This window comes from Tachypleus tridentatus, chromosome 2 (genome assembly GCF_004210375.1).
Source record: "Tachypleus tridentatus isolate NWPU-2018 chromosome 2, ASM421037v1, whole genome shotgun sequence".
Classification (NCBI taxonomy): Eukaryota; Metazoa; Arthropoda; class Merostomata; order Xiphosura; family Limulidae; genus Tachypleus; species Tachypleus tridentatus.
Genome location: NC_134826.1, coordinates 69,266,994 through 69,282,745, shown reverse-complemented (window position 1 = coordinate 69,282,745; position 15,752 = coordinate 69,266,994). Strand labels below are relative to the sequence as shown.

Here is a 15,752-nt window from a genome sequence, read left to right as displayed (position 1 = left end):
TTTCATATTTTATAAAATTAATTGAAAAAATTCAGTTTTCTCTTCCAGATTATCTAGTGACTCAGTTCATAATAAAGAAATTTATTTTCAAAAAGTATAAATTTAGCTTATGAATTATTTTCAGTAATTCTGATGTACAGTAAATTATACAGAAAGGAAATTAAATACATATTATGTTAAAATATATTATGGGAAATGTTTTTTACACTTGCCAAAATCTTAAGGCCAATGAACATGAAGAAAAATATGCATTTTGCATTGTTAGACTCAACCACTTATTTGAGTAGAGCTCCAAAAGATGAAAATAAGAAAAGGAAAAATAAAAATAAAAAACTGTTTTAGCATTTACTAGGGAAAATGTGAACACTATGAAATTAGCCTAAATAGCAGCTGGTCAAAAATTTAAGACCATATTGAAAAGAATCTTTAATTGGTAAACACGTTACGAACTTTAGTCATTTGTGTTCAAGTATTGGCATTGTTAACACCTCCCACTGACATCTCTTGTATTACATTGGGTAAAAACATGGCAAAGGCTACAAAGTTGACAGAGTTTGAACGTGGCAGAATTGTCAAGCTGCAAAAGCAAGATCTCTCTCGATGTGCCATCGCTAGTTAGAATGGGCAGAGTAAAACTGCTGTTGTAAATTCTTAAAAAACCCTCAGGGATACAAAACGAAAATTGCAAGTGGTCAGTCCAAGAAAATTTCACCGGTGTTGAGCAGGAGGATTCGACAGGTTGTCAGGCAAGACACTAGCCAATTGTCGAACCAGATTAAGGCCCTTACACATGCAGAATGCAGCTCAAGAACAACAAGACAGCATCTACGAGAGAAAGGCTTTAAAAACAATAAATGTCTTCAAAGGCCACGCCTCCTTCCACACCATGAAACAGCTTGGTTAAACTTTGCTGAGAAGCACCAAACATGGGATGTAGAAAAATGGAAGGTTTTGTTCTCTGATAAAAAAAAATTTAACCTGGATGGTCCAGATGGCTTCCAACATTACTGGTACGATAAGGATATTCCACCGTAAACATTTTCTACACAATACAGTGGAGGAGGTTCCATCATGATTTGGGGTGCTTTCTCCTTCCATGGAACAATGGAGCTTCTGGTTATACAGGGGCGTCAAACAGAAGCTAGCTACACTGGCATGTTGGAGAGAGCATCCTTATTGACTGAAGGCCCTCGCTTGTGTGGAAATGATTGGATCTTTCAGCAGGACAATGCTGCAATCCATAATGCCACCAAGACAAAGGACTTTTTTGTGGCAAATAACGTGATTCTTTTGGACCATCCAGCGTGTTTGCTCGAACTGAACCCCACTAAAAATGTTTGGGGGTGGATGGCAAGGGAAGTCTATAGAAATGGACGTCAATTCCAAGCAGTGCATGATCTTTGTGAAGCCATCTTCACTACTTTGAATGATATTCCAGCCAGCCTTCTGCAAACGTTTATGTCGACCGTGCCAAAGTGAATGTTAAAAGTTACTCGCAATGACAACCATGCAACTCACTACTGAGACCTCTTGTTGGGCATTTCCTACCTTGTTTAGTACTTCTTTTGGGTATTGTCTTGAACTTTTGACCAGCTAGTATTTAGGCTAATTTCATAGTGTTCACATTTTCTCTATTAAATGCTGAAAAAGTTTTTTATTTTTATTTTTCCTTTTCTTATTTTCACCTTTCAAAGTTTTACTCAAATAATTGTTTGAGTCTAACAATGCAAAATGCATATTTTTTCTTTATGTTCATTGGCCTAAGATTTTGGCCAGCAGTGTCTACATGAATGTAGACTGTTACAAACTTTAAAAGCTATTTAAGTTAAATTATTGCTATTTTCTATTACAATCTGCAGTCATTTTAGAAAGAAAGAAAAAATGGTAAGTCTGATTTGTATTTTTGTTGTGTGACTTAAAAGGCTGGTCAAATAGACTGAATTCACATACAGTTAGAAGAAAAGAAAATCAAAATATAACGTTTTACTGAAAATAATATATTTGACATTTCCCTAGGAGATTCTAGATGTTACACAAATGAAACCTCAAGCTTTTCACAGAAAAAACAATATTTTGTTTTTCACATCTGTTCATGAACAAATCTTCAGTAAATGTACTAAATTTAAAAAATCTTATTTTTTGTGTGCAAAAGATTTGAGATGTTTAATGAAAGCTTGAATAATTTTGTGAATATGCACAAAACTTATAAGAAATTATAGTATGGAAATTCTGGCAGTTATTATTTTGTGATTGCAGTCAATTGTTCCTGAAGTACACTCAAGAAATTTGTGAGTAGCTCATGCTAATGTAGTTTATTAAGATAATGTGAGCTACATGTTTTCCAAGTGATTTACAACCTGTTTGGTAGGTATATTAGTTAGATGTAGTTCAAAGGGCAATAAAACTGTTACAAAAAAGCTACTTAGAATAAACAAATGTAGTTTCATGTTACAATCTGAAGTCATTATAGAAAAAAAAAAAAGATAATTTTGATTTATTTTGATGGTTACAAGATTGGTCATATTGACAAACCTCATACAGAGTTTAGGTAGAACAAATACAGTCTAGTTTTACTGACTAAAATGTTTCAAGTTTATTTATGATGTTTTAATTTAAATTTCAGATGATTAAAGTGTTTTTAATCTACATGAAAATCACTTTGCACCCACAGTTGTCAATTTTCTGACTCTACATATTCACAGACTCTTGCAGTGAAAAAGACTTCATTATAAATTATGTTTTTATCAATGAATGATGTAATGATTATTCACAGTTGATGAAATTTTTATGAAGATACACAAAACGTATTAGAAATTACTGTGGTGAAATAAACATCAATTTGGGGTCACAAACTTGGCTGATTCAATCAAGCCCATAGTGAAAAGAAATGAAGGTAATGGTTTGACTCACGATCTGCTGGTTATGGGTTCAAATTCCTGTCCCCAAACATGTTCATACATTTATCCGTTGGGATGTTGTAACATTAAAATCCATCACACTCTTTGTTGATATAAAGAGTAGTTCAAGAGTGGGTAGTAGGTGGTACTAACTAGCTGTCTTCTCTTTAGTATGTCATTGCTAAATTAGGGATGGCTAATGCAGTTAGCCCTTAAGTAGCTTTGGCCAAAATACAAAACTAATCAAACATTAAAAAAATATTAAAACACTGAATGTACAGAATGTCACCTGACTAAAAATCACAAAGATTTATAGCAAATAAAATCCAGAAAGCCCAAACATGTGTACTTACAAGTATTCCTTATCCCTTGTGTATTCAACTGTAAACTGTTGAAACTTTGGTATTTTGCAGGCAAAAAGGTTTGAAATTGTATGGCAAGCACCACTTATACCTCTTTTTAATTTTTTAGTAGCATACTTCAAATACTGAAACTCCAGTACCTAAAAGAAATACATAAATAATTTTTTAGACTGGTGTATGATTTTAGAAATGCTGAACACCTCAGAAATACATGTGAAATGTAAAGCATAATTAATAACCAGTGGAAAATCTGTTGAAAAATTGATACTATTCTTCAAAAGGAGAGAGAGAGAGAAAAAGGAAGAAAAATATAATATCACAAAAATTTATGTTTGAAACAAAATATAACCAGTTCATCATTGAAAAAATATCTCACTGTCTCTGGCTCTCCAATTAGCTACATTTATCAATTATCTGCGAGAACATATAGGATGATTCATACTTTAATCAATCATTTGTATTCTAGACTTCCTGTTGGTTATAAATTTAATAGGACTCAGTCTCAGAAAAATGTATTTGCAATTTGTAAATTTGAGCAAGTCGAAGGTGGATGTGGCAAGAGGTTCTTGCATTTTCATTGGTTGCTCTGTAGGATTGAAGGATATAAGATAATGATTTAGAAGATTAATGACATTTTACATAACATTTCATAGTTTAAGGGAGGAAGTTCAAAAGAGGTAATAACTGAAGAACAAATATTCAACTTCTCACACTAGGGTAATTTAAAATTGTTTTAAATATTTTCTTATATTATTAAGAACTTAAAATTTATATAATATTAAAAGCTGTGTTATCATCTATGGATTGTTGTCAAGTTTGTTTGTACATCATGGTAGTTAAGTGGTTTAATCATATTTTGAATGTAACTTACTGAAACGTCATGACATATCAGTTTAACCAGCCCATGTGCTAAGAGTTCATACATCCCAAGTTTCTTGTTTGGATCATGAAAGGTGTCAACCAATGCACTTATAAAGTTTCATTTAGATTGTACTCTGCCTTTAAATCCAAAATGATTAGTAAGCATACTGCAAGTGATTCCAGTGCCAGTAGTAAGCCAAAAAAATGCAAGAAAAGCCATCTCAATAACAACATAACTGGAAACCATCAAGAAGTTTAACAAAAGCCAGAGACTTACAAAATACTCCAAAGAATTTAAGTTCTCACCATCAACTATAGCAGCTATTAAGAAAGAAAATAATTATCCAAAGTGCTAAGTCTTCCACACCTGCATCTGTTAAGTTACTAAATAGGTATTGCCCTAAGATAATGGATAGCAAAGGCTGACTTGACAGATTAAAAAAAACAAAGAGCATAATTTACACAGCCTAAAGGCAGCATGTGCTGACAAGGAAGCAACATTAATGTACCAACCAGTTCTAAAATATATTATTGAACAAAGAGAATATACGATCTATCAAGTTTTCAACATTTGAGAGACTGATCTATATCGGAAGAAGATGCCAGACAGAACAGGTGTGAACAACAAGAACAATTTTTGAGGATTGGTTTACAACTATTTCTGCCCTGCAGTAGAGAGATGTTTTTCCATGGAAAATGCTTCCCATAAAGCCCTAGTAGTTGTTGACAACTCACCAAATCACCCTAACAACCTAATTTACATATCAACAAACATTTGTGTGGTTTCTTCCTCTAAACACCACTTCTTTGATACAACCTATAGATCAATAGGTCATAGCCTCTTTTAAAGCATATTATTTATGACAAATCTTCAGATAAATGATCAGGGGTAGTGGACAGCAACAGAAACACCTAGATTAGAGGTTTCTAGAAACCATTCAACATCAAGAATATAAAGAGGTTACTACCTCAAATATGAATGCAGTTTGAAAAAATCTGACTAGAATGTGTGCACAATTTTCAATCTCTTGTTAAAGAAATCACATCATTAGCATATCAGTTTGGATTTTAATGGAATTGAAGAGCAACTCATCAATGACTTACTGAAATCAAACTATAAACAAATGACCAATAAAGAACTGATAAACACTGACCAAAAATTGGCTGCTTATGAATAGAAAGATGACTAAGAACCAGAACCATAATTGTTTTCAAAACAGAAAAAGCTGTCAAATTCATTTTTACTATTTGATCAAACTGTGGAAATCCTGACTAAAAATGACCAAAATTGTGATTGAAGCCTTAATAATTGAACAATGTTGAAAGTTCCCTAACCTTGTATAGAGATAAAAAGTGAGCATGCTAGTCAAACAATATTGACAGCATTCTTCAATCAGTCTACACCACTGCTTTCTAGCCATGATGATGTTGACATTCCCACTCAGCCCAGCATGACCAGATTGTTAAGGCGCTCGACTCGTAATCTGAGGGTCGTGGGTTCAAATCCCCATCACACCAAACATGCTCACTCTTTCAGCGATGGGAGCATTATAATATGACAATCAATCCCATTATTTGTTCGTAAAAGAGTAGCCCAAGTATTGGCAGTGGGTGGTCATGACTAGCTGGCTGCCTTTCTTCTAGTCTTACACTGCTAAACTAGGGACAGCTAGTACAGATAGCCCTCGTGCAGCTTTGTGCAAAATTAAAAAAAACCAAACCAAATAAAAACATTTGATTATAGTAATAATTACACCATTTTCTTTTAATTAAAAAATATCATTCATAAATAAAACTCGTTAAAATTTCATAAAATGTAATTGATCCTGTTATGTATACAAAAAAAAATTATGAACTACAATTTCATAAGTTAGTACTGTTCCACTGACCTCTTCATTACACATACATTTAACATTAAGATATCTCAGAAGCAGCAAAGACTGAGAATATAATCACTATGTGGAACTTCATGAAGAAATTTTTCATGTCACAGTAAACTGTAAATTTTTCTCAATTAGTTTATTATAAATTCCAAATTAAAAGTATGTAAAAACAGGATTTTAAATCTATCTTTTGTGTGTAACATTTCTGTGCCAACACAAACATTTTTTTAATACAAGGATTTATCAATTAGGATGGATGTGATGGTAGACGAAAAAACCTATCCAAAAATGTAATATTTCTATTCTACAAAATGTAACATTTAAGACATAAGTGATCTCAGCTCCCTTGATATGTTACTTTAACATTACAATCTTCAGAAATGACTGTAAATGCTCAGAATTTATTTGCATTTTACTTTACTAAATCCAAAAATGAGAAAATCAAAAGCTGTTCTCTTCTTAACACCCTTAGCAACCTTTCAGTGTAATCACAAGATCAAAATCAAATTAAATAACTACTTCCAGTGGTGGATTAACAACATGTAGTGTCACACAGCTGTTGAACATCATTCAAGAAGGAACATCATACTGTATTTTATGGTCATGCAAAGGAAACAAACTTACTTAACAGATTCCACCAGACAAAAAGGGAAATCCATGCATTTACAAAGAAATATATATAACTAAATACAGTAATAGTATGATAACTTCAGCTCTGATTAATAATATCAGTGATGCTGTGTTTTGTTTGGGAGGTACAAACGATAACAAGCCATTAATGAAGATACTTTTTTAATCATATCATAAATATACTTAACTTGTGTAAATTAATTAAATTATTTAATATTCTTTAGTTCAAACTTGCATATAGTTGAAGCAGTAAGACAATTTGAAGTAGAATATACAAAGTTGAAAAAGAATTACATAAATATTTGTTTATAATTAATATAGTATAAGTTATTAACATAATTCTAAATACTGGTAAAACATTCATCACATTTTCATCAGTCTCATAATAAGCTAACATATCTTTACAAAACAATGAACAAATACCCCTTGTAAACTATATAACAAGCTATCACTAAATCATCTTACCTCCTTCATTGGCATTTTCATCTTTATTATTTCAGCATTTCGAGTTAAAACTTCCCATGGGGCATGAATTTTGACAAAGTTTACACCAATTGTGCACTATTGAAACATAAAAAATAAGACGTAACCTTACTGAGATTTTCTTATTATGTATTCTCAATACAAATGGTATTGTAAGTAAAAATATAAATAAATATATGATTTAAAGTATATTTCACACAATTCAAAAAGTTTGAAATTTTTAAGATAATACTCCAAAAATATGTTTTCCAGTAATATAAATAACGTCTTTCATATTTTAACTCTCTTACTACAAGCTCAGTCAAATCGACTTTGTTTGCGACCCTAAACTAACCTCTAGTTTTCATACTATGATTTAATGTTTTTATGTATCTTTGAAATTTTACAAGTTTTCAGTAAACTTTACACATTTTTTGTATACAAACACCAGAATGAAATCAAAGTATTGACTGCTCCAAGTGTAAAGTGGTTTTTATGTTTAGATAAAAAATAATTTCCTTGATCTGAAAAATTATCAAATTTCATTTGTGTGATCTCCAAAACTCTTTAAATAAATATTAAAAGTTTTTTTCAGTAAAACTTCATATTTTATCTTCTATTTTCTATACCCTAATTCTCTATGCATTTGTTTAGTTTGATACTCCTCATAACCACCATGAAAAAAAAGGAAACAAACCTAAATTACCATTATGTTCTTTCCAGAATGACTGCAAACTGTAACAGAAAACTACAATTTGATCATAAGTAGGTTAAATATTCTAATAGTATAATTTCTACTGAAATATTTTTGTTTTATTGCTCTTTGAACTGTATCTAACTAATAATCCCACCATAAAAGTTGAAATTCCCATGACAAAGTGCATCATATACTACAGTATAAATAATGTAACTCATGAACTGCTCACAAGCATATCTTGTGAAGCATTTTTAGTACTATTGTTATTTTTCTTTATCTTACCTAATCTAACCTTCTTCAACTTAACAAGTTTCTCCTTTTTTACATTTTATTTACTTTCATGATAATAAATAAAAAATAGATGTGAAAAACAAGAAATTACAGTACTTCATTTTGGATCGTCTATTCTTTTTGTTTTTGATGAAATTTAAGCCTAGTGTTTTGTATTGGTGGTACTAACAGGCTAAAAAAATTTTTTTGTTTAAATAATGCACTTACATACACAAAATAATAAAACATGGAAAACAAACAATGTCCTACAACTATCATAATTTCTCTGGCTTTCCACCTACAAGATAAAACTTCAGCTAAGCTCATCAAAATGTTTCACACGCAAATAAAGTTTGAACTGAAGGGAAAATAAACAATTCTCTGAAGAAAAAAAATGAAGTAATATAATATATAATTTGTTAGATTAAATCTTTGACTTTTTATTGCATATAAATAAATATAGTTTATGACATCAGAAAGAACTACTGGTAATTTGTGAAAGAAAGGATGTGAGAGGCAGGTGTGGTAAGTGGGTCTGATTTTCTTATTTATGGCTCTGTAAATTAATTATATTGAAGGCTTTAAAAATATGCTTTGCTTGAGCAATAACTATGTTACAACAAATAATTTCTACATCTACTTTTAGGAGAAGAAAATAAATAAGAGAGGAGACAAAAACTAGACGGTAAATTACACAATTTTCATACTTTGGGAGTATGAAGATTTTTTAAAAATATTTCCTTATAAAATTAAGAATTTAAAACTAATGTAATATTAATATTTTAATTATTAAATATGTTTTGATGTCAAGTTTATTCATATACAATGATATTAAGTTGAGATAATTACACTTTAAATATAACTGCAAAAATGTGTTACATAAGCCCGATGACTTATCTTCAGCATGAGGATTAACCAATTTACCACATGCTGCATTTCATTTATTTTTAACTCATTTTGAAACAGCCCACAACAGGTATCAAAAGGAGAAAAGTTAAATGCACTAATCTCATCATGTAATTACTTTAAATAATAAAGTCAGTTCTGGTTCTATATTTTAATACATTAAGGAATTGTTTAAATAACATATGAATAACATTGTTCATACAGTAAAAGATGTTTCTAGTGTGGTTTCTACATAATTTTTTGTTATGAGTATGTTTGTTTGAGAGCAAAGCCACAATAAGCTATTTGCTGTGTCCACCATAGGGAATCCAACCCTGGATTTTAGTGTTATCACTAAACTTTTCACTATCCCACCTGGGGAACAAAAGCAAGAATGAAAAATGCACGATTTCCTCAACATACTTTTGTCAAATATTATTAGGTTAAAACCCAATTTGGGGTAAAAATTCATTTCCACAGTATATACTACTTAATATATTAATTTAAGCTTAACCTAGATCTTCTAAGCCTGATAAACCTTATAAAATATTACCAGGATTATAAGTAAAATTATTAATAAAAACAGGTTACCCAACTCTTCACGTAATCACTATAAAGATTTTTGTGATACAGTATACCACTAAAATATACAAATGTTTTAATCACACATTGGAAATCATATACAGCCTCTCTCCATATTTCTACCATGACTACTCTGAGTCATAAATACTAAATGGAAGGGTGGGAACACACCAAATCTTAACTTTCTTGTTATTGGTAAGCCAAAGTGTCACAATCTCTTACAGATTTGCATCACAAATGTAATTTAATTACATTATATCTATGTATACGAATAAAATATGTCATGAAACTATAGTCTTAATTTCATAAGGAAATGGTATAAGAAATCCACAGGCCCCCCTATTATAAGAATTGGGGCATTTATTCTCTAGGTCTTCCTCCTACTTTAATTTATTTACATTACATTCTGTAGTTCTCTGTTACAATCTGCAGTCACCTTAGACTGAATTCCTGTCCTCAAACATTCTTGTCTTTTCCCAGATTGCAATGGTTCATATTTTGTGACTTTATTTTCAATACTCTCACCCTACTAATGTGTTTCAATAAGAAAATTGAACATTTGGGCAAAATTTCACCAATATTTATTGAAAGTTAGAGATTGCTCAATAATCTAGAGGTTTAAAATATAAACTGCATATTTATGCAACATACTGTATGTTCATTGTTCATTACTTGTTTACGCACAACCTGCAATGGGAGATATATTACTTGTATGGTTAAAAAATAGCTATATGTACAATAATATGACAGTGTGACTTAGTATGTTGTGAACTGTTACTTATTTTGCAAATCTAGTACTGTCTGATACATTTTAATTTACATGTAAAACTGACAGCTTGTCATGGATATCTGCAAATTGCTAATAGGAAAATAATTATTTAAGGTAAAATATGTTATGTATATGAACCCTTAATGATTTTATCTTAATACAATCTAGAATTTTCTAGAACATTCTTTAAAGTTCTATAATATTCTTTGCTGTTCTCTAATTTTCTAGAATTTTTGCATTTAGTTGCACAATATTCTTTATTGTTGTGTAGTGTTCCACAGTATCCTGTAATACTGTTCAATAATCTTATTCTAGAAAGTCCTTGTGAACAAAATACATACATAAAGAATTGACACTTGAGCAGATTAGATTCAGGATAACTTGAGAAAACAAAACGAATTATAAATTGTGAGTTATACTATACAGTAAATAAAGCTTAAACACCTAATAAATCTACTTTACTGTCAATAATTTTTACATGAAAATTGCAATGGCAGGTGTAAATAGAAACAAGGCTTCACTGAAGTTACTGAGAAGAACCAGAATTAACTAAAAGTAAATTACCTTAAAAAAAATTGATTTTGTGTGTTTTTTATCATCACAAAATTTTGATAGCAAACAATCAGAGAAGCTTCATATTACTCTGAAACAAAGCTAAAATTCCAATATGACTTGAACAGCTTGAAACACTTTTTGAAAGCTGGGGAAAGTTAAAGAAAAATTCTACTAGGCAAGCAGAACTGCAGAGAATCAGTGAAGTAATTTTTACTGACCAGCTAGATAATCATTTAATATTGCTCATCAAGATACCAGAAGACAGAGAATAATTTCTCCTTGCACAGAGGGAGAAAGGACAATAGATGTACCTCAAGTAGCTTTGAATGATATTCAAAACAAAACAAACATTAAGGGTATTAAACTTAGCTTACACAATATTATCTCATTAAGGATCTCAAAGGTTTATGAAAAACAAACTAAAAGAGTCCAAACATATTTACTTACAAGTTTTTATTTCCTCTTCTGTATTCAGATGTGTGCTGTCGATTTAGTATTTTGTAACCATGGTCTAATTTTTTGATAAGATACTTTAAACACTGAAAAGCTGATTCCTGAAAAACAAAAATAAGAATTTTTTAATGCTACTGTAGCATTAAAAATTCTGAACTCACCTGAAATTTATCAGAAAGAATAGTCAATAGTACTGATACATTTTTAATTTTTTAGTATACTACATCACAAATACTAAAATAAGGTACCTAAAAAACATAAAAGTAATTCTTAAAGCTGGTGTATGGCATTAAAAATATTGGATTCCAAAGAAATTCATGTAAGGTATATAATACCTTTACCATAACATCACTTATCATCAGTGCAGGAATTTTTATTTTGTAAAACTTATGTTATTCATATAAAATTACAATCAAGGTAAAGCAACACCTTGGAACATTCCCTCTGTTCATTTCCAGCACCGATGTAGTGTAGGGTGTTTCCGCTCGCATTCCGACACTTGGGTGGCATTATATAACAGAAATAGTTCCAAGTGCTGGTCTCTTCCGTGTTCACAAACCTGACACGAAAAAATAATGTTGTCATATGCTCGAAAGGGTTCTTTTTCGCGCCCCATGATAATACTTATTCATTTCACAGTTTTAGAAAAGAAACTTATAAATCCTCAGAGTTAAAAACCCTTAAAAATATATATTACGTGCTTTATTGCAAGTAAATAATAGATTTTTCAAAAAGGGAAGTAAATGTAGAGTTGGTTTATATCAATCTCTCGAAAACAATGTTTGTTTGTTTGTTTGTTTTTCAATTTCGCATAAAGCTACTCGAGGGCTACCTGTGCGAGCCGTCCCTAATTTAGCAGTGTAAGACTAGAGGGAAGGCAGCTAGTCATCACCACGCACCGCCAACTCTTGAGCAACTCTTTTACCAACGAATAATGTGATTGACCGTAACATTATAACACCCCCACGGCTGAAAGGGCGAGCATATTTGGCGCGACGGGGCAAAAACAATGTAAACATAATGTAAAACAATGTAGGGTTAACGTTTGTATCATCCTTACGTAATAACACAGGAACACGGAAGCAGAATATTAACAGACAAAAACAGGATATATTAAACTGAATTCTGATTTAACAGTTACTATTGATACATGTTAATTCTTTCCTGCTATTATGTAATGTTAATACAAATTCCATCCCTGCTATCATGTTTACATTATTTTGTAGGATTGATATTAGTCATTCATACATATACACCCTTGTGCAAATTAATTGAAACAAATGGTCATTTTACAATATTTTCAGCATGGCGGCCGGTGTAGGCTCGCTGGACCCGCTGATTTCCTTTAATAGTCATTTTTTTCACACAGACGGCGTCATTAACTGTGTTTTGCAGTTAGGTCGATCTATTTTTGGGTTATATGACGAAATTTTGAGGAATATTACGTCATTCGAAATTGCGTTAGAAGGGCAAGGAGACCAGTCAAATAACAACTTCTTACCACGTCAATGAAGAAAAAACGGTATCAATGGGGTCTGAAATACAAGAACTGGACGCAAGAACAATGGAGGAAGGTGTTATTCAGTGACGAGACTCATTTCTTCGTACAGGGTCAAAGAAGTCTGCATGCTCGCAGATCTCCAGGTGAGAAACTTCGAGAATCTCACATCAATCAGTTCGTAAAACATCCCTTGAAGATGTTTTTGGACTTTTTCAGCTACTATGGTGTCGGAGGCTTACAATCATAGAAGGTATAATGCGAAGACCATAGTACATTGAAGTTTTGCAAAGAAGAATTGTTCCAGAATTGAAAAAGAGATTTTCAGATGGATCTGTCATTTTTTAGCAAGATCTGGCTCCGTGCCACACATCGAAACTTGTGAAGAATTTTATGACTACAACGCGAATAAAGGTGCTGGACTAGCGTGGGAACCCTCCGGACTTAAATCCTATTGAAAATCTTTGGGTGATTTATGAAGAAAGACTTTGGGGAAAAGACTGTACTACGAAAGGTAAGCTAATTGAGGCATAATTGAGGTGAGGTACCGCGATCCAAAAATTAGTAAAGATTGCAGTCAACTCGTGGACTCAATGCCAAAGAGGATTAATGATCTTCTGAAAAATAAAGGCGGTCATATCATGTATTAATTTGTGAGTAATTTTTGGATTCTCAGAAATAAAATGCAAAAAATTGAAAAAAATCGTAATTTTTCGTCTTGTTTCAATTAATTTGCACAAGGGTGTACTTCTTTTTCTTTACATGTTTCTTTTCAATGGAGTATTCTAACAGATATATGAAGTTTATATTTATAACCAAGTCCTAAATACAATTAAATCCCAACTGTAATGTTTACTCTTTATCTATTATTTGCAAAAACATTTTTTGCAAGAAAGCTGACTTCAAAGGTAATGATAAGTTCGTTTACACTGGAATTGATTTTTTATTACTACTTACTGACAATACTTATAAAAACGGATACTCCGTTTGAAACTATGTCACCTCAGTGAAACTGTTTTAAATTATTATGTAATAAAGATGAAGAGGGAGGAACAATAACTTCAAACTTTGTATCATAATATTTACAAACATTCTCACAACTTGTGATTCGATCATTACATAGATTTTTTTGTTTGTTTGTTTTTGAATTTCGCACAAAGCTACTCGAGGGCTATCTGTGCTAGCCGTCCCTAATTTAGTAGTGTAAGACTAGAGGGAAGGCAGCTAGTCATCACCACCCACCGCCAACTCTTGGGCTACTCTTTTACCAACGAAAAGTGGGATTGACCGTCACATTATAACGCTCCCACAGCTGGGAGGGCGAGCATGTTTGGCGCGACTCGGGCGCGAAACCGCGACCCTCAGATTACGAAGCGCACACCTTAACGCGCTAGGCCATGCCGGGCCCATTACATAGATTTGGTAAAAGTAGAAAACGCCGTGTTGTGACGTAAAGTTCCCATAACCTGTTGAAGAGATATTCAAATTATAATCTGGGCGATTCCTACATAGTGCCTGATAATATAACATACTTTATTTAAAGCGTATAGATACTAAACTAAAAATATATGAATGTATTAATGAAATACCGATTATTTAAGAGTTCCCTCGCAATTAACGTTTGTTTTGAATTTTGCGCAAAGCTACACCAGGGTTATCTGATCAAGATGCTCCTAAGTTAGCAGTGATAGTTTATCACTAGTTTAGACGGAAGACAGCTAGTGATCATCACCAACCGCCAACTCTTGAGCTACTCTTTCACCAACGAATAAAGGGGTTGACCTTCATACTGTAGCATCCCCATAGCTGAAAAATTAGCGTGTTCGATGGCCGGAAATAGAACCTGTAATCCTCAGATTGCGAGTCCGGCGCTTTTACCACCAGACATAATTAAGGAGGAAGAAATACATGTTTGATGTTCATGTTACTTTCACGTGGAAATGACCAGAGCTTTTAACTGTTACAACATTAAACATTCAGGCACATTTCACTGTATTTAAACATTTAAATATGAGTATAAACTGTACCATTATTTACTGTCAAATTCACTACCCCTTGTGAACTTATCAACATAAAACATCTCATGATTCCCACGTATATGTAATCTTACTTAACACTTTCAAAGTGGAAAATAAAAGAAATTGTGAGACGTTCTTGGTCACGAACTTAAGGTTTTAAGATTTCCCTCACAAATGTTTATTTTAAACATTTCTAAAAGTAGGACCTTCTCTTAACTTATAGATGTATTTCTCTAGTTTTGAGTACCATGTTAAAATGGCTCACCGAACATATGATAATTCCACATTACGTGTTATTCGATGTAAGCGATACTTCTACGTTTTTAAAGCAGACATGATTTAACGTCATCAGGCATTACTGGTACGGTGGACTAGAGTTGACTGCTTGTCCTGCTTGATCAATTATAGGGAGTTTTATGCGTCAGATATTGTTTGATTTTCGAGGATAGATCTCTAAACGAATATTCCATAAAGCAGAAAAGCAACCAAACAAAGTATTGATAAGCACAGTGAAGTGTGTTTTATACTACGTGTTTCAACAGAATATTGGCCTATCAAAACACGTAGTATGTTAACCCCAAAGTCAATCACTTCGTTATGTGTATAAATCGTTTCTTAACAACTTATTAAAGATTTGTATGGTGTAACTTTATACTCAAGTGGACAAACCTGATGAACCTCTTGCCATCCCTGATGATCAGCTGATCCAAGGTCTGCATACTCTTGAAGAAGCAGCTTCGTTAACTGATGATCGCATTCACATATGACAGTGCAATAAAGAGGGGTCAGCTTACGGTTGTCTCTCAAGTTAGGAGATGCTCCCAAGTCAAGAAGTGTCTGTTAAAAGGAAGAGAAATATGCCAGGGTGTAAAAACCCTATACTCCTTTCAGTCGAAGTCACTAAAAAGAATATTTTTAGTATATGAATAC

The 15,752-nt window shown here is 32.2% G+C and overlaps 1 protein-coding gene across 9 annotated transcripts in view; it reads right to left on the bottom strand.

The window, feature by feature from the left end:
• Positions 1 to 15,752, bottom strand: part of LOC143244148 (anoctamin-5-like) — a 78,960-nt gene that overhangs the window by 45,380 nt on the left and 17,828 nt on the right. For 2 of the 9 annotated variants that reach the window (XR_013024923.1, XR_013024922.1), the window contains exons 3-5: positions 15,492 to 15,659; positions 11,301 to 11,407; positions 3,251 to 3,399 (exon numbers count right to left, since the gene is read on the bottom strand). The gene's annotated coding sequence lies outside the window, so the exon portion shown is untranslated. Of the gene's footprint in view, positions 1 to 3,250; positions 3,400 to 7,098; positions 7,195 to 10,862; positions 11,213 to 11,300; positions 11,408 to 11,647; positions 11,760 to 15,491; positions 15,660 to 15,752 lie in introns of those variants that run through there. The other 7 variants (XM_076488302.1, XM_076488304.1, XM_076488299.1 and 4 more) reach the window with 6 other exon arrangements.